General features: G+C 34.2%; 1 protein-coding gene across 3 annotated transcripts in view; it reads left to right on the top strand.

The window, feature by feature from the left end:
- The window catches only part of FSTL5 (follistatin like 5), a 786,274-nt gene that overhangs the window by 375,270 nt on the left and 384,244 nt on the right, over positions 1-26,760 (top strand). The gene's annotated exons all lie outside the window — the stretch shown is intronic.

The following is a 26,760-nucleotide window of genomic DNA, read 5'->3' as shown; positions in this document are numbered from 1 at the left end:
CTGTTATTTGAAATAATAGCAAAGTTTAATATCAATTATTAGAACACTCCAATATCACTTCATATCTAGGACTTAGGGTTAACTATATGTTCCAAATAATATTCAAATGCACACGATAACTTATTTTTTTATCAAAAACCACTTCATATTTTTTCTTAACCAGCTACCAATATAAATAAATAAATAAATAAATCATAGTAGATACCAAACTCAGTGATACCTGACCTCATGGTTGGATAATGATGTGGGATGGGTAGTGGAGAAGACCCTGCTTAGGTTCTAATTCATCATTCTTTTTTTTTTAATTAACATATAGTTGACTTACAATTCTGTGCCACTTTATACAGCAAAGTGACCCAGTCATACATGTACACAGATTTTTTTTCTCATATCATTCCCCATCATTTTCTATCCCAGGAGACTCCATGTAGTTCCTGGGCTATACAGTAGGACCTCATTACTTACCCATTCTAAATGTAGAAGTTTGCATTTACTAAACCCCAAATTCCCAGCCCATCCCACTCCTTCTCCCTTCCTACTTGGCAATCACAAGTCAGTTCTCCATGTCTGTGAGAACATTCCATTTTGGCTGACTATTTACCCAGGCAAATACTCAAACTTTCAGCACCTTATTTTCTTTATCTGCGCAATGTCAGTGACATAAAACCCACTTGACATTGTGGTTTTAAGAATAAAATGAAATAATGAAAATAGGCTGGACAAAATAGATTGTGGCTGGTTATGTATTGTGAAGTCTCTTCAACAGAGCTCTGTAGAATAAGTTATTATACACATAGTGTTTACTAGGTAGAATATAGTTTGAAATCATCATTATGATTGTAGCAGTAATGAAAATTTATAAATGCATTACACCTTAACCAGTAAAATAAATTTATATTCAGAAGTTATGAACTTATTTGTATTTTGTTTATGATATAATCATTGACCAAAATGTGTACGACAAACCTCAATACTAAACTGCTGTTTATATGATTACACCATTTTAATATATGATAAATACATGGTAAAATCTCACAATATTGAACAAAGAAGTCACTTTGGAAATACAGACTGATTTAAAATGTGTTTATTTGTTAAATTTTCACATGACTACTCCAAAAATAACACTGTGGACTAGAGATTACTTGCCCTTTGTCTCAGTACACACACACACACACACACGCACACGCACACACACACACACACAGTCACACAGGCCCTAATATCAGATAAAATACTTACAGATATTTGCAAAGAATAACATGATAAATTTTTAAAATAATTAAATAGCCATAGTATGAATTGATACATTTCAATTGTAAAATTAAAATCTAAAGATATTTTTTCTGAAAACATATCTTGAGTTTCTCTTTTGCAATTGCATTTTCATCTGAAAGCAGAAGTTTCTAATATATTCAGTGGTGGCAAACATGTTTTCTTTAAAGTGGAACCCTTTCATGTCCAGTGAATACTATGAGTAATCAACATTGATAATATCATTGGCAGCTACAAATACAATTTGTCTGTTAAAGAATGAGATTGATTTTCCAGAGTAACATGTAAGCTAGTCTGCAAGGTGGATCTTAAGTACTCTGAGGCCTGAAAAGACACACAATAGTCACACTTGTTTTAAGAGCACATTACCATCTTCCATCAGGAAAGACAGCATGAATAAAGAGAAGCAACAGCCTTAGTGAAAACTCAAAAGAAAAAATAATCACTGGCTTTAAAAATATTCAGGAATTAATTGCTATAATTTTAAAAAGTATATTAATCTTATAGTTTGTACTACTAAAGTACCTTAAATAGTTTCTCAGACATACAATTTGAAGAACTGGGCCTTTAAATTTAGGAAAGAAAGAGTTAATGTAGTATTGTTGATCTCCTAAGAACAGTGTTGGCTATTGTTTTCTGTTTTTATTTTTAATTATATCTGTAATACAAATCAAGCAACAACTTTCCAAGTACATTATTATCATCTAATAACTAACAACCCAAGGCAAGAAGAAGTTGCACAGTACAGTCTATATAAATAAAAATATCTGGGAGTTCCCGTTGTGGCTTAGCAGTTAACAAACCTGACTAGTGTCCATGAGGATGTGGGTTCGATCCCTGGGCTCTCTCAGTGGGTCAGGGATCCGGCTTTGCTGTGAGCTGTGGTGTAAGTCGCACACGTGGCTCGGATCCTTCATTGCTGTGGCTGTGGCTGTGGCTGTGGCCAGCAGCTGTAGCTCCGATTCAACCCCTAGCCTGGGAAATTCCATATGCCATGGGTATGGCCCTAAAAAGTAAAAATAAATAAATAAATAAACAAACAAACAAACAAACTTTATTTGGCCCTTTAAGTAGATATCCACAAAACATGTAAAGGAGGTTTATGGAAATGGCACTGCTCAGCAAATCAGAGTTGGGCTTATCCATCCCAAGAAAGAATAATAAAGCTGGAAGCATCACACTTCCTAGTTTCAAACTTTATTACAAAGCTATTCTAATCAAAATGGCACATATTGGAACAAAAACAGAGACATAAACCAATGAAATGGAACTGAAAACCCAGAAATAAACCCATATGTATGGTTAAGCAATATCTGATAAGAGATCCAAGAATACTCAGTGGGGAAAAGAGAGTTTCATCAATAAATGGTGCTGGGAAATCTGGATATTCACATGCAAATTAATGAAATCAGTCCCCTATATTAAACCACTTACAAAGATTAACCCAAAATAGAATAAAAGCTTAAAAATGATACTCAAAACTGTAAAACTACTAAAAGAAAACAGAGAGAGAAACTTCCTTGACATTGGTCTTTGCACAATTTTTTGAATATGGCATCAAAAGCATAAGAAACAAACAAACAAATAAATAAGTAAGTAGGACTACAGAAAAAAAAAACACTTCACAACAAAGGAAATAATCAGCAAAATGAAAGTTCAATTTACAGAATGAGAGAAAATATTTGCAAACTATCTATTCAATAAAGGTTTAATATCAAAATCCATCAAGAACTGATACCTCTCAACAACAAAAACAAAATTAGATTAAAAAATGGGCAAAGGACTTGAATAGATATTTTTTTAAGGAAGACATGCGAATGCTCAATAGGTAAATGAAAAGATGTTCAACATCACTAATCACCCAGGAAATCCAAACCAAAACAGCAATCAAATATGACCTCATAATTGTTAGAATAGTTACTGCTAAAAAACAAGAGTTAAGTGTAGAGTATATGGAAGTAATGAACCTTGTGCACTCTTGGTGAGAATTTTATATATATAAGATAATGTGTGTATATATATATTAAATATCATCTATAAACAAAGACAAACATGTCTTTTGCAACAACGTGAATAGACTTGAGGATATAAAGCTAAGCAAAATAAGTCACACAAGGATAAACACTTTATGTCCTCACTTATATGTGTAATCTAAAAAAGCTAAGCTCTTATTTAAAAAGAATGTTTTAAATCATCTCTGTAGAAGAAAAAATGTGTCTTTTGCTAAAAGTTAAAGATAACTGTAAAAATATTTAACTATTTATTATTTCTTTAAATTATAGTGGATTTGCAATGTTCCCAATGTGTGCATCATAGTGATTCAGTTATATATATATATATATATATATATATATATATATATATAACTGAATATCCACATTCTTTTTAAGATTCTTTTCCATTATGGGTTATTGCAAGATATTGAATACAGGTCCTTACTGTTTATATATTTTGTGTACAGTAGTATGTGCTTGTTTGTCCCAAACTCCTAATTTATCCTTTCATCTTTAGTAAAAATAAGTTGTTTTCTATGTGTGTGGATCTGTTTCTGTTACGTGGATGTGTTCAATTGTATCATAAAAAATAATTAACTATTAAAAAACAAATGCAAATAAAATTTTTTTTAAAAAGCTAAACTGATAGAAATGAAGAGTAGAGTGATGGTTTCCAGGACTTGAGAGATGAAGAAAATAGAGGCAAGATGGTCTAAAGGTATAAACATCCAGCTATAGGCTAAATTCTGGGGACCTCAGGTACATCATGGTGATTATAATTAGCAATACTTTATTATGCAATTTAAAGTTATTAAGAGAATAGATCTTAAATGTTATCAGCACCACACACACACACACACACACACACACACACACACGCACACACACCACAGAGTAATTGTAAGGGAGTGGAGGTGTTAACTAACCTTATTGTGATTGTCATTGCTCAGTATATACATCAAATAATTATAATGTACACCTTAAAGTAACATATATATCATTAATATCTCAATCAAGCTGGAAAAAATTTGTGTTTATATTGCAATATCTTAATAACTTAAAGAAATCCTAACTCACATGAAATAATCAAGATATTAAAAATGTATAGTAGAGCAAACACAATTGAGTTAGCAAATATTTACTCAAATTTTAGGCAGTAGATAATGATTCATTGAGAGCACTAGTGATTCTGTTGCAGAATTCATGATAGATCAAAGTGACCAAGATCTCAGAAGATTGTCATGCTTTGTCACATTGTCCAAGTTTTATGAAAATGATATTTGAACTTCAGAGCAGAACAAGTTATTAGAAGATTTAATGAAATGGCTAATTATAATTGCATAGTGAAAAATATATATAATATCAAGAAATAGCTTAGATTTGCCAAAAATCAAGAACAGCTGATTGTTATTTTTCTTTGATAGGACAACATTTTGTTAGAGGAAACTTCAAAGAGTTTTTTGGACATAATATATTTTTAAATAAATAGGCAACCATTTAACTTAGAGACATTAGCTAGGGGTAAGCTTGGTGTAAGAATTAAAACAGATGATAGATGAGATAAATTGTTCGTAATTATTAAGCAGCATATTTTTAACTGGCCCATTTATCAAACATAAAGTGATACAAATTTCATTTTAGTTGAGGACATTTGCATTTTATTTTGGATCATTCACCATTTCAGAAATAACCTGGCCACACAATTGTACTGGTGTTCCTTTTTAAATTACCACTTTGAGGCTCATAGTTGGTTCTCCATATTGGTGTAAATGAACTTTACAAAGGAAGAGATGTTTGAAATTACATAAGCAAACATGGACTCTGACGTAAGGAAACCATAGATGAGGGTTAGAATAAGCCTGTCACATTTCTAATGCAAGCAGCCCTCCTGATTACACTCAGGAAGAGTCACAGAATGTGCCTTCAAAATACAATAATCATTACATTTCAGCTCACATTTAGCCACCTGTTTTTGATTACTTGGTACCAGCTGTCAATTTGCAGCTATTTATGTGGATGCCACAAGGTGCCCTAGCCCTGCTAGAGTCCTTCAGTTGACACCATCCAAAAGTCCCTTCATGTTTCCCCAAAGCTCAGTGTAAAGTCAACTTCAAATCCTTCAGTGCCACACACACTCCCATCTGAACCGACCAGCAGCCTGGGCAGCATTAGGCCCACTGAGTGTATGCCAAAGCCTCAGCAACATCAGAAGTCCTTATTGAAGAGCCAGTTTGAAGAATAAACATGAAAACATTAAATGTTCTCTTACTATGCTTCTACCTCACTGGCCACTTTGCTCTTCTTAAAGTAATTCCCAGAAAGAAAGAAATAGAAACACTACATAAGATTTTTATGTATTTCTTCATTTATTTCCTGCATCTTCTCACCTAATCAAAGAATTATTTTAATATCATCAGATTAAGGTTTATCCATTATATGTATGTCCTGTTTTAGTTTATAATAATTAGGTGATTATCTGCTACATGAAACTTTGAAATTTTTCATTCCTAAAAGATTGGAATACATATTATATAGCATATCGTGCCTTCACAATTTGTTTGCAGAAGTTATAATCTATTCATGGCCACTTCAAATACCTGAGCCACTTGGCCCTACACATTTATGGTATCAATACATTTTTACCATATTTTATCTGACATGAGTGAGAAAGTATAACAATAGTGCTGTCATTTCCCTTTCCCTTTTATTTACATTTTTATCAATAAAAGAGGCAAAACCATCAGAATTCTGACAGGAAACGAATGGCTTCTGCACTTTGGGCAATATGAAAAGAGTTTAATTAAGGAACGTTTATAGAAGTGTGGAAGGATCCCATAAGAGCAAGATCCCATTCGCCAATTTTAGGATTGAAAAGGCAAAGACAAGACAGCTGTTACCAGAAGAGAGTCATACTCCAAGTACCCTTGAGAAGAGCTCTGAGGTTAATTCAAGTGTTTAAGTGAATCTCAGTGATTCCATAAGGGGTGGGGAGGACACAGGGTGCCTGTCTCCATCGACCTGTATATCTGTAACTGTATCCATCTGCATCTACATCTGTATTTATATCTATATCTCATCTGTATCCATATCCACATCTATATCTACATCTATAATTGCATCCATCTAAATCCATATCTATATGTATATCCACATCCATATCTGTATCTATATCTACATCCACATCTATATCTGCAAATGCACTCATCTAAATACATATCTATATCCACATCAATATCCATATCTGTATCTAAATCCACTTCTACATCTACAACTGCATCCAACTCTATCCATATCTGTATCTACATCTATATCTATCTGCATCCACATCTATATTGTAACTGCATCATCTAAATCCATATCTATATCTGTATCTATGTCTATATCTGCATCCACATCCACATCTGTATGTATATAATAGCCAATATTCTAGCTCTCTTGCTATTTAGTTTTACTTATCCCCAGTCTCAATATCCCTCCTTCTTTGATTTCTTGCCTATGCTCCTCATTTTCTGAACCCTATCAGAAACCAAAAGTCTAGGCAGATTCTTGAAGTCATTGTGCAAGTAAAGATGGAATCTGGACAGGGAAAGAGAGAACAACAAGCACAGCAAATATGATCCAAATCAGGGCACTAAGATATCAGATGCCCAGTTTATCTTGCACAGTAATTTCAGCAATGTCTGTAGGGTAATTGGTAAAATCTGTCTTGACAGATAACACAAATTAGGCAGCAGTGAGATTCTTTTAAGGGAAATACCCAGGAGGAGACAGAGTGGCTGAAATTCAATTTAAGGATTAACCAGAAAGTTCTTTTCACTACTGTTGACTTATATAGCTATCAACATGGCTTGAAAATACTAACTGAGGCTTACCTTAAGAATGAGGATCTTGCTATTTGTATCACTCAAAATCTATCCTATTTTCCAATATTTTAAAATATTTTTCTGATATTTATAATTAAGTTTTCATGGGGAGATTTTCAGTTGCAGTAAGTAGTCTGTAATTTGTTTTAGAGAGAATCTTTTGCTTTATATTTCATATTCTCATAAGTTTCTAGACACGAAATGATTCTGTTTGACACAGGTTGACACCAGTTCCAAAGAAAGATGATAACATTTGTCAGTGTCATTTGTTGATATTCTTCTCTTACATAGGGAAAAACTTATAGATTAGGAAAAATTCCAATAAAAATTAAAATCTTTATTTTTTTCATACAAAGAGTTATAGAGAGACAAGCAAAAACATACACAATTTACCTTCTTTATCATCATGCGGTAATACCAAAAAGGCAGTGTTATTTTAGTTTTTTGCTGGTTAACTTCCTTATTTTGCTTTATCTTTAGTTCAAAATTTTCCTTGGATGATTTTTACTATTGTTATCGTGTGTGTGTGTCAGTGTGTATCTGTTTGTGTTGTGTAACCCTTGAAGAGGTTTTATTGAATTCGCCCCTAATTGCCAGAATGAAAAGTAATAACATAACATTAAAATCATGCAAAAAAAGACAACTCTTTTAAGCATATAAAATGATCAAGTCAAATGGGTAAATTCCGTGACTTCCATAATGATACCTTAGTATTCATTTTGACTGAAATAAAAACTACACATATTTTATAGATGAATATGTAGTCATACTTTCAAATGAGTCAGCATTGCTTATGTGAGCAAATAAAAGGGTATTAAATGCATAATACAGAAGGTGCATCCACTTCATAGACCATAGAATGTATTTTTTTTCATTTTTTTAAAGTTTTGATGAAGTATAGTTGATGTACCATGCTGTGATAATTTCTACTTATACCAAAGTGATTCAGTTATAGATGTACACACATCCATTCTTTTTCAGATTCTCTTCCCACATAGATTATCACAGGATATTGAGTAGAGTTCCCTGTGCTATTTTTAACCTTATACAAGGCTGTAGTAAAAGTTAATTCTTATGAAGTGTTTTTGCTTTTCTTTGTGGTATTTTAAGTGTTGTATAATAAGACCCCTTCCTTCATAAATCATAGATACACAAAATTGGATGGACCTCACAGATATAATAGGGTGATTTTTTTTATTTGACTAATGTTATTAAAGTGCTGCACCTTGTTTAAAATATCTTGTATAATTTCATTACTTCAATTCTCTGCTGTCTCTTCACCTCAAACAAGTGCAATGACATCTCCCCCAAATCCACTGAAACTTCTTCCCCTAATTTCAAAGTCATCCTACTTTGTTACCATATAAAACAGACATTTTCCAGGACTGGTTGGTTATAATTTTCATATTATTCAAGATTTTTGAGTCTTCATCTATCTAGAAATGCTCAATAGTATTATTTTTGAAATTTCCCTCAACCCTTGAATAATATTATCTTAGACTCTTTCATGGGCTCCCCTTTCTCTTCCTTAAGGAAGGGCCTTTCTCAGACTATTTAGTGCTTTCTCTTTCTACAATATACTCTCATTTTTGATGAACTAGTCCTCACCTCTTTTGAGTTTCAAAGAATTTATATCCATTTTACACCCAGTTATCAAATAAATAATCCTGTTCCGCAGGGCTTCAACTACCACTTACATTTTAAATAATTCTTTTTTAATTTTTTGTATTTTTGCAAGTTTACTTTTTTCATTTTTTAAAGTTTTATTGATGTATAGTTGATTTACAAGCATAGTTGTGATCATTTCTGCTCTACAACAGTGATTCAGTTATAACTCTTAAGTTGAAAATATGTCCTGAGCTTCCAGATTCGTAGGTTCAACTATTTGTGTGGTGCCTACAATTATTGGTGATCACTGATGTGTCTACAACCCAGTAGATCCAGAACTGACACATTATTGCTTCACAAAAACTGTCCCTCCCCTTTTCTCCTATCTCAAAAAAAAAAAAAAATGAAATTGACATCTGCTTGATTATTTAAATAAACAGGGAGATATTCCAAATTCATTTTTAAAAAATTGTTTAAGAGCTCTTAATATATCTTAATTATGTCTCTCTTTTTAACATGCACATTGAACATAATTTTTAAAAATCCAAAATTTCCTAATATCCTAAATTGTTCATCAATAGCCTAGTGTACAAACTGTCTTCAGCATGCTCTTTCTCATCTCCAAATTTTATTACAGTCACATTGCTTAAAATATACTTCTTGATATAGTCCAAACTCCTTAGAGGAATGTGCAAGAGGCTCCATGAACAGCTCAAGACCCATCGGATATCCTCAGGGATGATGCACCTTGTTTGGGTGTGGAAATCATTCTTGCACATCACCAGATCCATACATTTCTACTTTTGTTCTGGCTCTCTGGCATAATCATTACTCTTCACAAAGTTTACTACCACCATGTCCTACTGTACAGCTTGTTTTTGTAGCTCAGTTTTCATATCATATACGAATTTTTCCTTTGTCTTTGTCCTGAAACAATAATTGGTTAGTCAGCCCCTCATCTGAAGTGTCTTCAAGCCTTGCAATACATACATAAAACTGCCACACACTCCCCATATTGTATTATAGACGTTTGTTCAGATGTAGGAATTACCTACTACTTTTACTATCAGGCATCTTTCAACTCTATATAACTGTCCTTGACACTTACTAAGCAGGAGGAAATAAGAATCTGTTGAATGAATTAATGGTCTTAATTGGGCAATGTCCCTTGCTATTATTCAAATCATTTAATAGGTTAATAAAGTCACAAGTCATTACTTTTGTCAGTCCTTTAAAATACGTTTCTCAGCGAATTGTCTCTGAAACCCTAGGAATGCATTTTGATTTTTCAGAATGGCATTATTTTTATACCATGTAGATCTGTCTACATTATATATAACTATATATGATGTATTGACATACTACTAATGAGTATGTATTACAAATAAAATAGAAGTTACTTAGTGAATGACACTGAGATATTTCTAAACAGTTCTTGTAGAAATACACAGAATAAAATACCATATTGAATTTAAATATATAAAAAAGAAATGTAGCTGTATTTAATTCTCTTAATATAAAATATATTGTAAAATATATTCTAAAATGTAAAATTTTTAATTGGAAACTGAAAAGTTAGCATTTTTAATGTTTTTATATGATTTACATACTTGTAACAGAACAGAGAGGGACATTGGAAATTTAAACTTTTCCATTTTATTTACAAAGTTTGTATTTTTTTCTCCTCAAAATGGTCAAAAAGAATGCATTTAGGTGATGGATATGTCAGCTTAAAAACTAGGTAGATAGTGCTTGCTTATCAGAGACATGATAGGAGGAATATTTTCAAAGAGGAAAAATTGAATTTAAATGTCCAAACAAGAATTTCCAATATTTAGGAGTTCCCATTGTGGCTCAGCAGGTTAAGAACCCAGCACAGTGTACATGAGGAAACAGGTTAGATCCCTGGCCTCATTCAGTGGGTAAAGGATCCCATGTTGCTGCAAGCTGTGGTAAGTATTGTAGATGGCGTCAGATCTAGTGTTTTGGTAGCTGTGATATAGGCCTGCAGTTGTAGCTCCAATTTGACCCCTAGCCTGGGAACTTCCATATGCCACAGGAGTGGCTGTAAAAAGAAAAAAAAAGAATTTCCAATATGTATATTGATTAAATATTTGCGAATGACTCAACATGCCAAAATGTTCCCTTTGGCCAAGTTAGGAAAATCTCATTCTGATGTTTGGAGAACATGCATGAATTTTGATCATGAGATAAGCTAACCTTAATTACAACTTATTGCTGATAGGAACCCATTTATTATTCTATAACACATTCCCCTCAAAATAATAGTGCAGCATCCTTGAAGTCAAAAAGCCATTAATAGGTGTGCCAATGCTGCTGCCTCCATGCCAATTTTTGGAAGTCAATTTGGGGAAGTTGAATCTGGTCAATTTGAAGAAAGGTAGATTTATTGTTTATTTATTTATTTAGGGATTTTTGTTCAAGATTTCTTGAAGTCTTTAATATTCTGAGGTTGGCAGGATCTTTCTGTTGAGAGGTTAAAGAATGACTATTTCCTAAATATTTTATCAAGGAATATTTTCATTTAATTTTATATGTTTGAAGCACTTGGCATCATCTTGAGTTTATTTTTTCCTTTCTTTTTTTATTGACTTAAATGTACCTGAAGTCAATTTACAACATTGTGTTAATTTTTGCTGTACAGCAAAGTGTTTGTTATACATTTACACATATACATCCCCATACAGATTATCACAGGATATTGAGTTATCCTGTGCTAAACAGCAGGTCCCTGTGGACCCTCCATTCCCTATACAACAGTGTATTTCTTTCTAATTTGAATTGATTTCATGTATTTAACAAGTTTTTCTTTTCTTCTTTTGGACATATTCCTTTTTGAGTTTATCAGAGCATATCTTTTACCCTCAATTCTCTCACATCATCTTGAATTTAATATTGATGCTTTCATTTTGTAGACAGACAAGCTCAAGACCAGATACCTTAAGACCATCTCTAGGCACAAACAAGTGAACAAAGATAGGATATGCCTACCTTAGAACCCAATCCTCCACCTCTCCCAAAGTACACCTGCGAATACAATTCCATTTTTATCAAAATCTGTAATTTAAGCAGAGAAAAGTAACTTTGGTCAAGTTGTATTAGGAACAAAAACAATAAACACCCCAATTTTTAAAAATTTTAGTAGTTATCTTTATTAATTCTTATTATCCACTTAAGAATTAGGAGAGTATATACTAACAGGCAACAAAAATCTCTGGAGTAGTTGACAGTGTGTCCACTTTCTTTCAGCTTGAAGTATAGTAAATGTTCCAAAAAGGCAAAAAATTTTGTCTGAATATGAGGGCCAGCTGTTCTCTAGACTATAATAGTAACCACAAAGAGAATGCTTACTTGCACAATAGCAAATATTTTGACCTAAGTTAAATCCCTCTGAATGTTATTACACCATTAAAAACATCCATTAACATCTGTTGTTATTTGAATCGGCTGTATTTATATCATATATCTTTTTAAACCCATTTAAAACAATTAGGTAATTCTGGAACTCTCCTGGATCTTTGTTTCCTAGTCTTTATTCACCTCAAAAATACTTCTGATTCTAGTCTTTCACTGTTAAACTTAATTATTGCTTTTTCCTCGTGAACAAAATTGCAAAATGTGTTTGTTCCTTGTGATTGATGCGTATCATCACTTAAGGGAAAAATTGGCAGGCTGTATCTGAGATTTGGCTCTGAGGTTTGAAGATGCTCTGCATACGCTTGTATAAAGGCAGGTGGCAAAATGTGAATCCAAAACTATATCCATTATGTTCATTTACTTTACCATTTAGAAAGCACAGATGTTAACTATATAACAACAAGGTGGTTTTTATTGTAATCACCTGCTGTTAGGGTCCCTCTTGGCACAGTAGCCAAATGGATCCTGTTTCCTTCTCATTTACAAGGTGTTTGTTATTTGATGGCTGAAAACAAAACTGGAAATTATTTTTCATTCATAAGAAATGCTTAAAATGAGGCAATTTTGAAGAAAAATCAGTATAAATTTGAATTGCATACTATCACAGTTAATTGTATACATTCATCATAATGTGATTTGTGTTGATTTGCAGCTTAAAAATCTAGTTCCTTCTTGGTCTATCTTTTGATTTGCTATTGTTTAGGAAGTATTCTTCTATTCACTGACAACCCTGAAAATGATTGATTTTTTTTTTCCTTTAGCTCTCATCCACAAAATGGAAAATTGTAATATTTTCCTATGTTTGCTGTGGAATTAAAACTCATGTTTTAAAGAGCTTTTACTCATAGCTTCCAGAACTTATATAGAAATATATACTCATATACTAGCATTTATTTATATAATGTATAGTATTATATATAATACATATAATACATAACTATCTAAAAAGGACTTTTTCAGAATTGTACTCGCCAGAAGTTTTATTGGCAGGGGAATAATCTAAAATGCACAAAGGTTCTGTTCCTGGAGATCAAGTCCACCTGCCTCCTCATGATGTCCAATGTGATTGAAAGTTTTTTAACTCTGTCCAATGTTTCCTCTTTGGAGTTAATCTAAGTAAGCATTAAAAAGGCACACATCAGTAGATATAAAAAACATAGCAAAAGCAGTTATAATTATTGAGTGGAGGTTCTTTAGATTTGAAGTTCCTACTGGCTCACAATACACTGAAATTTTAGAAAGCTCTAAAAGAGAAAGGGATTATTCCATGACTAGAAAAGTAATGTGTTATTCTAAGATTTAAAATGAAACCGGAGGATCACAGACCTTGTTATCTGAAAGTACACACACACACAGTCTTTCACATTTGATTTTCAGGTGTATTGTGTGGTCATTACCATTTAAATTTAGAATAATACAATAAAACTTGAAAAATTTTTTAAGAATACCATGAAACACTTTTATTAAAAAAAATGCTAAGAAGTGTTGAGTATATTTTGCAAAATAAGAATACGAATAATCTTCCTATTTAGAAATCTCAACCAGGAGTTCCCCTTGTGGCGCAGCGGAAACGAATCCGACCAGGAACCATGAGGTTGCGGGTTCAATCTCTGGCCTTGCACAGTGGGTTAACAATCCAGCGTTCGCATAAGGTGTGGTGTAGGTCACAGATGCAGCTCAGATCCTGCATCACTGTGGCTCTGATTTGACTGATTTGACTCCTAGCCTGGGAAACTCCATGTGCCATGTGCTATGGGTGTGGCCCTAAAAAAAAAAAAAAAAAAGCAAATAAATAAATAATAAATAAAAAGGAATCTTAAACAAATGCTTCATTTCAATGCTGTGAAACTGAGTTGAGGTTAAATCCCAGGCTATTATTAAATGGCTCTGATTCCATCTCCAATGCTTTAAACTGGCTCCTACTTGCTGCCAAGTTTTATATTGTTCTTTATTTTCTCCAGGAAATCTTCCTTTTTAAAAAGCATTTTTCTTTTTTCTTTTTTTTTTTAAGTAATGAGTATTTCTGCATAGTTCTCTTTTAGTTCAAGTTCAATTATTAAGTAGGCTTTTTCATTGATTCTGACAAGCTATTAAATTTCTTTTCCTGTGGTTTACAACACATTGTAACAATTGTGGGTCCTTTCCACCAATGTTATTGAGATCCTTTGAGGGAAAAGCAGAAGAAATTCCTTCTCAAAATAGCTTGTGGAGTCCAAATTGATTTCCTAGCTTTCATCTTAATCTTCCATATTTCTTTTATAGTTCTGAAAATTGATATAAGCTATTTTCTCTGATGATTTTTTTTAATTAGAGTATAGTTGATTTACAGTGTTGTGTCAAAATCTGCTGTACAGCATAGTGACCCAGTCATATATATATACATATACACACACACATTCCCTTTCTCATAGTATCTTTCATCATGCTCTATTATTCCAAGAGATTGGATATAGCTCCCTGTGCTGTAAAGTAGGACCCATTCTAAATGTAACAGTTTGCATCTACTAAGCCCAAACTCCCCACCCATGCCACTTCCTACCCCTCTCTCTTGGCACCACAAGTCTGTTCTCTATGTCTGGGAGTCTGTTTCCATTTTGAACACAGGTTTATTTTGCCATGTTTTAGGTTCCACATATAAGTGATATCATATAGTATTTGTCTTTCTCTTTCTGACTTACTTCAGTTAGTAATTCAGTTAGAATATCTAGCTTCATCCATATTGCCGCAAATGGCATTATTTTGTTCTTTTTGTGGCTGGGTGGCATTTCATTGTATATATCTTTTTTATCCATTTATCTGTCGATGTACATTTAGGTTGTTTCCATGTCTTGCACATATTTTTCCAACTCCAAATTTGGCCCTTAATAGATTGTGTCTTCTTTGTTATGATCTGTACCTTTGATTGAACTCTTCAACTTGTTCCATAAGACTGGCTTGTGAACTCTTGTTTATAACAAAGACACATTCTATTTTGCTCTGATGACTCCACAGAGATTTTATAACCTTGGCCTTTCTTCTGATATGATTACTTGGAATTCGGGATCAGCAAAGTTATAACATAATCCTGAATAATTTAGACTTCAGAATCAAGCATTGCTAGTATATGTGACATGTCTAGGTAATTATTTTGATACTGCAATTCCTTGACATGTAAATGAGTTAGTTTCATAGAGTCTATCTCTATGAAGCCAATCAGTCAGAATGTATGTGCAGTCCTTATCACTGTAAGTGCAGTGTGACATGGAGGGAGGGGAAGGGCAAAAATGGATACACATAGCTTAATTACATGAAATATACAAGTCACAGTGGTAGAACCAATAGTCTTTGCTAGCCACCCCCTCTCCTCATTAGCCTCTATGTAATAATAGCTCAGAGAATAACTTGGGCTCCCTAAATCTCTGATGCCTAGTTGTGCCCTTGGAATTTTGTCCCATGTTTCCTCTGTAACCTGGTGAGCAGAAGGGTGGCACTATAGATATAAACTTAGTTTTTATAAATGTAAAAGGTGTAAATCTATAATTGTAAACCAGTAAACAAATTTGAGAGAAAATTTTATGATTGTGAGGCTACTCCTACGTATGGGAGGGAATAACATGAACACTTCCATTATAGGCTAGTGTCACAGATGAACATAGATGGAAAAATCCTCAACAAAATATTAGCAAACTGAATCCAACTATATATTCAAAGCATCATACACCATAATCAAATGGGATTTATCCCAGGGATGTAAGGATTAGTCAATATCCACAAATCAATCAGTGTGACACATCACATCAAAAAACTTAAAAATAAACCTGGGAGTTCCCTTTGTGGCTCAGTGGTTAATGAACCTGACTAAGGTCCATGGGATTGTGGGTTCAATCCCTGGCTTCGCTCATGGGTTGGGGATCCAGTATTGCCATGATCTATGGTATGTGTTGCAGACATGGCTCAGATCCTGTGTTGCTGTGGCTGTGGTATAGGCCAGTGGCTGTAGTTCTGATTCTACCCCTAGCCTGGGAACTTCCATATGTCATGAGTATGGCCATGAAAAGCAAATAAATAAATGAATAAATAAATACCATGTGATCTTCTCAATAGATGCAGAAAAAGTTTTTTGACAAAATTCAGCACCCATTTCTGATAAAACCTCTCAAGAAAGTGGGCATGGATGGAATCTACCACAACATAATAAAATCCATATATGACAAAACCACAGCTAACATCATTCTCAATTATTAAAAGCTGAAATCATTTCCACTAAGATCAGGAACAAGACAAGGATGCCCACCTTTCACCACTGTTATTCAACATAGTTTTGGAAGTCATAATCATGGCAATTAGAGAAGAAAAAGAAATAAAAGGAATCCAAGTTGGAAAGGAAGAAGTAAAACTGTCATTGTTTGCAGATGGCATGATACTATACATAGAAAATCCCAAAGATGCTACCAGAAAATGGTTAGAAATCATCAGTGAATTTTGTAAAGTTGTAGGATACAAAATTAATACACAGAAATCAATTGTATTTCTATATACTAGCAATGAAAGATCAGAAAGAGAAATTAGGGAAAACGTCCCATTTATCACCACATCAAAAATAATAAAATACTTAGGAATAAACCTGCCTAAAGAGACAAAAGACCTGCTCCTTGCATTTTTTATGGAATGACGTAAAACTATGGAAATAATGTTTTACACACTAATGAGAGAAACATCTAAACTTGTGATTATACCCAATAAACAAACACATAATGCTCTGTTGAAAGTAAATATTCTATAACGCCCAGATAGGGAAAAAAAGTCACATGATATTCACCTCAAACTGCATGGTGACAAATTTCTGTATTGGTGTAGAGGTGAGTTACAGCCTCACTAATGCCATCACCAAGACCCAGAGCCTCAGCCCACCCAGAGCATTCATTTCCCTGATTTAGAATTGCATCCCAGTGGGTTCATCTATAACAAAATGATTCCCATTCATCTAGCCCATGGGACTGATGCCAGTTTTCTAATGTTCCATGTGTTGATGTGTGTGTTCCATAAAAGCTTCTGTTTCAGCAAAAAAACCTGCTTTAAAGAACGTCATTTTCCCCCTTATTTCTAAGCCCTTGGTGCAGGTGAAGAAAAAATGTTCATTTGACTTATTTTCTGTTACTTATATTAATGTATTTAACAAACTACCATTCAAAAATAAATATGTGAAGTACTTGTAACAAAACTAATAACATAATGAAATTCAGTAATCTAAATCTATATATAGAAAATGGATTACTAAGAAATATACTCAATTATTTATTGCGTATATCAACTTTCAACAATGTAAAATGACTCCTGGCTAGGAAATCACTTTTAATTATTCTAATTGGGTAGCTATACTGACTCTATTTGGGGAGTTGAATAAACTGTCACTAGTATTAGCATGAATGTAAGTGATAAATATATCGTTGGGGACATGCAAATTATCAGGGTTTTGTTTTTTGGAAAAAAATGCAATAAATTGCTGTCTGTATTCATGGGGTTAAAATTATAGACAAATATTTTGCTGTATAGAGAATAATATGTAGTAAGCAGGTTGTTTTTATACTTAGGGTATAAATATATATGCAGTTAAATCGTATCTTTATCTCTAAGTTGATATGTTCAATGAAAAGAGGCAATATACTATTTTCCATATATATTTAAGCAAATATTAGCTGAAATGATTCTTATCTATCATTATATTGTCAACATATTATATTACACCATTATGTGTAAAATATGCAATAATTATAATATGATTAATTATTTAAGAATAAACAGGGAGTTCCCTTCGTGGCTCAGCAGTTAACCCACCTAGCATCCATGAGGACATGGGTTTGATCCCTGGCATACTCAGTGGGTTAAGGATCTGGCACCGCTGTGAGCTGTGGTGTAAGTCGCAGATGCAGCTTGGCTCCCATGTTGCTGTGGCTGTGGTGTAGGCCAGCAGCTACAGCTCCAGTTAGACCCCTAGCCTGGGAACTTCCATATGCCACGGGAGAGGCCCTAAAAAGACAGAAAAGAAAATAGAATAAACAGATACAAAACTATATGCTTAGAATTAAATTTGAAATACATTTAATAGCTTAAAAAAGATATGGACTTGCTAACCTTGAAGGTTAATATGGAGAATTTCAAAAAATAAATCATCAGATGTAATCTACAATTGCTCCAGACAAATAATTTTAAATACTCTGTATTTTATTTATTACATTATTTATTACATTTATTCAACCTTAAAAATAATCAGCTATTTTACCAGCAAGATGGATTTATTCAGGAAAAGCAGAGAATTGTAATTCTGGACAGGCGCCTTATGGTGAATCATTGGCAGGTCTGAAGAGACCAAGGGAAGGTCAACTTTCCTTTGGTTTTAGGAGAAAATTGAGGAAGGCAGTCGTGGTAGTTTCTTATTGGCAGAAACTGGTGGTTAGAGCATTGTTGGACAGGCAAAGAGGCATCTTCCATCCTTTGCTTTATGATTATTTTTGGCTGTGCCTAAGGTATGTGGAAGTTCCCAGCCAGGGATTAAATCCACGCCACCATAGCGACCAGAACCACAGCAGTGACAATCCAAAAGAAGACATTGGACCACAAGGGAACCCCTCCTTCCTTTTCTCAAAAGTAGGAGATGAAATTTCCTTGTGAAAAACATTATCCCTTGTATCAGAAGAAAAGTAACATTCTTATCATCAAAGATAAAAAGTTGAAACCGAGAGAACTTTATACAAACAATTCCATGCAGATAGGATTTGTTACAATAGTTCTTGTCTTCAGTCTTCTTGCTGGTTGTGCAGGTGTGATAAGTGATACCTGCCCAAAAGCTCTCCCTTCAAGTCTCCTTACTCCATTTTACATAAGGTTTCCTTCATTTTCGCAATAGTCATGACCATCAGCAATGGTTGACCTTAAATTTTCAAAATGCAATTCAAACAGTACCATGTTAATGTACATGCTGGGATGTATACTAGTTATAAGCAAGGTAAATATTACAAACCCATGGAGGTCAAGCCAAATTTTGGTGACATTCCATAGTATTAGAGAAATGCTACCACATCTTAGAAAATTAATAAAGGTCTATCTCATAAAGCAGGTAAAATATAAAGTATATTATGGCTCAAAACTCTCCATTCTTTTGTCAGTAAAGCATGAGAGACTGAACTAAATGTAAGTGTATAAAATCTTTTGAGGAGGGAAACATTTTAAGGCAATGTTTGGAGCTAATGCCATATGCAGCGCAAACTTCCTTTACACATTGCAAATATTTCTATCTTCTTTTCCTGAGTCCATCTCAACCTAAAGCAAATAGTGAGAAGTTTTCTCTTATTTTCAATTTATTTGGTAGAAATGACACCTGGAGCCAGGATTAACTTGCACCTTGTACACATCCAAAGTGTTATGTGATACCAGAATATTACCTAGCAGGAGTCTACCAGACCTTCCTGGGGTAGGCCCCTTCATGAAGTACCTAGATAAGGGCATCCCATGCATATTCCTGAGTTGTTTCATAGATACTAAACCATGTCCAAATGGAAGAAATTAACTATGTGATTACCATGAGCATGCAGTCCCCAGACCTCCTGGAACCAAAGGATTGATGATGTTTACCCTTGTGACCAACCCACCCCCCCACCCGTTACCTCCCCAGCAGCCAAAGAACTGTGCACAAACTGGTCACATACCCTGTGCCCCCCCCCCAACCCCACCCCGCATGACCTGGCCTTTAAAAATGCCTTGCTGAAATTCATTAGGAGTTCAGGCTTTTTGAGCACCAGCTGCCTGGACACTTCACTTGGAGTCTGTAATAATCCCTGCACCTAATCACAAAAAGAGAGGGGGCGGGGAGAGGGAAGAAGAGAGAGAGGGATGAAGTAAAAGAAAAGGAGAGAGGGGGACAGAGGGGGGAGAGAGAGAGAGGGAGAGAGAGAGAGGGAGGATTCATGTATGTCTCCTTCCTTCTTTATAAGGGGGTTAATCTCATTAATGAGGGCTACACCCTCACGACCTAACTACCAAAGGTCTCACTTGCACCACCATCACATGGGGATTGGAATTCCAACATTCAATTTCTAGCATGTTCTAACAACAGCCAAAGGTCCATGACTCCCAATGTGCCAGATAACACTCCAAATCCTCAAAAGATTAATTTCCAGTCTTCTTAGAACCACATGAGAATGCTTCCTTTTTAAATGTCTTTTTCTTTAATTTCACAAGAGAAAATTTAGACACAGCAAGGTTAAACAGTTTACCCAGCCACACCTAACAGATGGCAGAGCTGGGTTTTGTCCCTTTTTTTTTTTTTTTTTTTTAATGAAACCTCTATTGATATTGTATAGAACTAATGTCGCCTAAAAGATATTTTGGGAACAAATATAACATTTATCAAATTTTCAGCTACATGGCCATTTTACCGAGCTTAATATTAAACAAAGTTTTTAGGATTTTAACAAAAGTATTTATTTCTGTAATTCGCTGGCTGCACCCAAGTCATATGCAAGTTCCCAGGCCAAACTCATGCCATAGCAGTGAAAATGCCAGATCTTTAAACTGCTGAGCCACTAGGGAACTTCAGAGAAATATTTCTTTTAATATTTCTCTTATAGTCAAAAATTCCCCAGGGACTGTTGTCAAGTATTACTGTAACATTTAACACATTAGCAAGAAATACTCAGAGGATTGAGCTAGTTTTATAAATAGTGGTGTTTAGAGCATTTAATTTGTATTTAGAGAGGCAGACCTAAGAGCAAATGGAAATAATTATTTATTTTAAATAAAATGGTGTTTATATTTAATTTCTAAGATAAATATTTGATATTACACCACATTGTGTGTAACATTACATATTTCATGAATTGCTGTGCATGAAATTTGCTGATTTACAACAGAATAATGGCACTTTGATGCACATAGAATCATGTTTCCAGTGGTTTCATAGATTAGGCATGATTCATGACATTTTTTTATTTTGCTAGTTCTGTCGTGATTTGAACAACAAGTAAAATTCAGGGCCAATGTTTCATTTGCGATTTCATCTCTATGCTTTCAGACATATTGTACACTATGCAAAATTTACTCCCTTCCTGTAGAGTCATTGTAAGATTAACTCTGTAGCTTGTTGCAGTGAAAGCTGAGTGAGGGAAATTTAGATTCAATTGCAGTGTATATAAAAGTCCATTAAAATGCTGTCACAATGGGCAAGTCACTCAATAATTCAAGGGCTTGGCATCTGCATGAAAGGAAAACATTTTACAAATCTCATTATAAAATAATGTTCTAATTTGATTAGCCTGCAAAAAACAAGTTCTATGGTTTATATATTTTTAACTCTCTTCCTGCTTTGCTTCAGTGGAGATCTCATCCAATCCTCCTTCTCTAAGTCCTTTTGCTTATCTCAGTTTTCCTTTACATCAAAAAAAAAGGTGCTCTCCAAGAACCATCTGCATTTATCACCCCCTCTCTATTTAGTCACTGTGTATTGCCTATTTATTTATTTATTTTTACCTTTTTTCTTTCTTTTTTTTTTGTGGTCGCACCTGCGGCATATGAAATTCCTGGGCCAGGGACAGAACCTGCACCTCCACAGTGACCCAAGCCGCTGCAGTTGGATCCTTAACCCACTGCACCACTGCGGGAATACTGTATTGCCTATTTATGAAAATGGTGGAGGAGAGTAAAAATAGGTCCCGGAGGTTCTTGAAGATTAGAGGGAAAAATTCATGATAAATGTTTAGGGCAGAGCTGACACCATTACATAGGGAGGATGTCATGCCTTCAGATAGTAGCTACTCTTACTGGTGATACTTTTATTTTGTTGCTGTTGTTGCTTTTGTTATTATTATTGGCAGCTTATCAAGTGTTTATCTCCTCTGATTGAAGACTTAGGGAGTTCCCGTTGTGTCATAGTGGGTTAAGGAAATGACTTTCTCTTTGTGAGGATGTGGGATTGATTTCTGGCCTCACTCAGAGGGGTAAAGATCTGGTGTTGTCACAAGCTGCAGGATAGGTCACTACAGATGTGGCTTGGATCCTGCATTGCTGTGGCTGTGGCTTGGCCTGCAGCTGAAGCTCCAATTTGACCCCCGGCCCAGGAACTTCCTGTGCTGCAGGTGCAGCATTAAAAAAATAGAGAAAAAGAAAGAGTTAGGATTATTTTTGTTATGAACTACATAAAAATATCTATCTATATAATTTTAATAAATTATTGTTTATACATTATTATTGATTAATATTGTGATAGTTAAATACATAAATTAATTTTAGAACACAGCTATGAAGTATGTCTTGTCTATTTCACTGAGACTTTAAGTAATATATTCATGTTCTCATTAGCAGTAGAATTCAAAGTCAGTCTATTTCTGTCTACCTATACCTTCTAGCTTTGTAGAAAACTGAAACATTTTACCATAACAACTACCAAAGTAATTTCTCTGGTCAGGAACTTTCTCTCACACCTGGTTGTGAATTTCCAATTCCCTATTAAATATCTCCAGAGTTTTCTTTTTTGGGTACTCAAAAGAGAATAAACCATCTTTGGAGCTATCATCTTGTATGACATTTACTTTTCTTCAATTATATTTTCTAAATTTTATTACTTTTATTTTTATAAATTTTATATAATGCTAACATACAAGAACAATTAATTTGTACTGATTTCTTTCCATGCACCACTGGTGTCAGGTACTTTGTATGTACTGTCTTGTTTTATCTCATAATACCACCATGGTCTGAAAGTTTTAATATTGGAGTTCGTGTTGTGGCTTAGTGGGTTAAGAACCCAACTTGTATCCATGAGGTTGCTGGTTCAATCCTTGGCCTTGCTCAGTGGGTTAAGGTTCAAGGGTTACCACAAGCTGTGAAGGAGCTCACAGATGTGGCTCAGATACCATGTTGCTGTAGGCTGTGGTGTAGACCTGCAACTGCAACTCCATCAACCTTTAGCCAGAGGACTTCCATACGATGCAGATGCAGCACTAAAAGTGAAAAAAAAGTTTTCTTTTAAATTTAATAAAAATTTTAATACTATTCTTATTTATAAATGTAGTAACCTAGTCTTGGAGAAAGTAGTGACTTGTCTGGCTTCACCAATCTGTTAGCAACAATATTTTGACTCAAGCTGAACTTCAAAACCTGCTAGTGACCAAAGTATTTGACTCTATAGAATTCTTATTTTTATTGTTGTAAAGTATAGACAGCATAAAATTTACTGTTAACCACTTTTTAGTGTACAGTTCTGGGGCATAAGTACACCTTTTTACACATTGTTGTGCAGCCATTATCATCTATCTCCAAAATTTGACACCTTTCCCAATCAAAACTTGATGTCCATTAGACCCTAACTCCGCATTTGCTTCTGTCCTCAGCCCCTGGCAACCACCATTTTACTGTCTTTTTCTATAAATGTGACCACATTCGATTCTGCATTTAAGTGGAATCATGTAATGTTTGTCCTTTGTGCCAGCTTATTTCAGTTAGCATGTCTTCAAAGTTCATTCACGTTGTACCATATGTCAGAATTTTTTTTTTTCATTTTTACTCCAATATACCATTGCGTGTATAGACTGTACTTTGGTCATCTATTGATCTATCTATGGACTCTTGAGATGCTTCCACCTCTTAACTATTATAAGTAATGTTACAAATATTTCTTTGAAAACTTGCTTTCAATTATTTTGAATATATACCCAGAAGTGGAATTGCTAGATCATATGGTAGTTCTATTTTTAATTTGGGGGGAAACTTCCATACTGTTTTCCACAGTGGCCACACCATTATACATTCCCACCAATAGAGTACAAGTTTCCCAATTTCTCCACATCCCAGCCATAACTTCCACTGGGGTATGTGTTTGTGTGTGGTAGCCATTCTAATGGGAATGATTAGTTTCTTGGGCATTTTTAATGCACAGTTTGTTGTATATCTGTATATCTTCATTTTTAACAGAGTGATTTTTGTTATTAATGAGTTGTAGGTGTTCTTTATAAAATTCTGGATATTAATACTTTATCAGATATATGATTTGCAAATATTTTATTTCATTCTGTGTATTTCCTTTCCATTTTCTTGACTTGTTCTTTGTTGCACACACTTTTAATTTTGATATACTCCAGTTTATCTATTTTTACGTTTTTTTTTTTGCCTGTGCTTTTGATATCATGTCCAAGAAATCATTTCCCAGTCCAAAGTAGTCCACTTGGAGTTAATTTTTTGTCTATGGCATAGTAGTTCAAGCTTTTGTTTATCCATCTATTAATGAACACTTCAGCTGTTTCTATCTTTTCACTACTGTGAATAATACTGCTATGAGAATGCATGTGAAAATTTATGCTTAAGTTCCCATTTCCATTTCTTTTGAGTATATGCCTAGAGATGGAATTTCTGTATGATATGGTAATTTGATAGTTAATTCAATTAATTTTTGGAGGAATTTTTATGTAATTATATTCCTTTGCTATCACTGTCTATCATCTATTTAATCTAGCTGTCTTTCTTTCATCTATTTATAACTATTTTTATTTTCTGCCTAGATTATTTTAATTTCCCAACAATCCTTTCTCTGAAAATTAGAATACTTAAATTATTTTCTCCTCCTCTATACTAACAACAACAAAAAAACATAATTTTGTTTCATTATTTAAACAGATAGACAGTTGCTCAAGTCTGATTTTCCTTTATTCTATTTCATCTTGCTCTTTGGTTTCCTTCCTTCTACTTAACAACCCACAATGTTACTTATCCCCCTCAATTTCAATTCCTTTAAATTCTCCCTGTATATAAGCCTCCTGATTTAATCAGCTCTCTTTCCAGCACAGTCCATCCACTTAGTGCTATTTTGTCTATATTCTCAACCCCACATCTTACTGCCCATCCTGCCCACTGATTGGCACACTCTATCTGGATGCAATGCAAGTTTACTCTTCCTTATATAAAACCAGATGGATATACAGTCCTGCAGAGCAAGATTCTATAAACTATGGCTATGTGCTAAATGTAGCCCCACCACTTATTTTTGCAAATAAAGTTTTATTGGAACATAGCCATGCCCATTAATTTGTGTGTTTTCTATGGCTGCTCTATATTAAATCAATAACTGAGTAGTTGCTGCAGAGACGTATGACCCACAAATCCTAAAATGTTTACTATCTAACCTTGATAGAAAGTGTCTGCTGACCCCTGCCAGTACAGGATAAAGAGTCTCATAAAATATCACCATCACAAATTCAGCCACAATTTAAATATTAACTCCGTTCAGCAATGCTTCTATTTTTCTATGTCACATCTGTCTTCATACCCTACAGCAACTATTTCAAATAGTCTGCTTTTTTTTTTAGACACTTTTAGTAAATGGTCCTGATTCATCCTTCAGAGTGAGTATCACCGTCATTAATTGTATGCCTATAAACCAACTGGTTAACCTGTCCTGTCTCAAGACCCATTGCATCAATAGCCTCCTATCATAAAAAAAAAATACTTCTCCTATCATAAAAGAAAATAATTCTCAAGTATAATTTTTCAACTGATGTGCAAACTCATACCTCTTTCTGAGATCCTTCATTAATTTCTTCTACTCTTCTTCCAATTAAAAATCAAACACACTAATGTGTCTATCAGTCTAGTCAGCAGAATATAAAATATATGCAAGGCCATCCTTGAACACTCCTCTCTTTACTACTGAACTTTCTTTCAATCCCTTTTATAGCCACTCTTAACTGTTTTTACTGCTTCTAGTCAACTCAGGTGCTAACTACCTTCAATTCGGCCTTATTTCCACTATTCAAAGGCACTATTAAGGTCATCAATGATTTGCTTCTTGCCCTGACATCTGTTTCAGTCTTTTTTGTTGTTGTTGTTATGTGCCCAAATACAATTCCTTTTCTACTCTACAGCATGGTGAGCCAGTTACACATACATGTATACATTTTTTTCTCACATTATCATGCTTCATCATAATTGAATAGACATAGTTCCCAGTGCTACACAGCAGGATCTCATTGCTAACCCATTCCAAAGGCAACAGTTTGCATCTATTAATCCCAAGCTCCCAATCCACCCTACTCCCTCTCTCTTCCCCTTGGCAACCACAAGTCTGTTCTCCAAGTCCATGACTTCCATACCACCTCACACCAGACAGAATGGCCAACATCAATAAGTCCACAAATAACAAATGCTGGAGGGGGTTTGGAGAAAAGGGAACCCTTCTGCACTGCTGGTGGGAATGTAAGCTGGTACAACTACTATGGAGAACAGTATGGAGATACCTTAGAAATATATACATAGAACAACCATTTGGCCCAGCAATCCCACTCTTGGGCATATATCCAGACAAAACTTTCCTTAAAAAAGACACATGTACCCATATGTTCATTGCAGCACTATTCACTATAGACAAGACATGGAAACAACCCAAATGTCCATTGACAGATGATTGGACTAGGAAGATGTGGTATATATACACAATGGAATACTACTCGGCCATAAAAAAGAATGACATAATGCCATTTGCAGCAACATGAATGGAACTAGAGACTCTCATACTGAGTGAAGTCAGAAAGAGAAAAGCAAATACCATATGATATCACTTATAA

Source organism: Phacochoerus africanus, chromosome 10 (assembly GCF_016906955.1).
Source record: "Phacochoerus africanus isolate WHEZ1 chromosome 10, ROS_Pafr_v1, whole genome shotgun sequence".
In the NCBI taxonomy this organism is placed as follows: Eukaryota; Metazoa; Chordata; class Mammalia; order Artiodactyla; family Suidae; genus Phacochoerus; species Phacochoerus africanus.
This window is presented reverse-complemented; position numbering and strand designations above follow the sequence as displayed.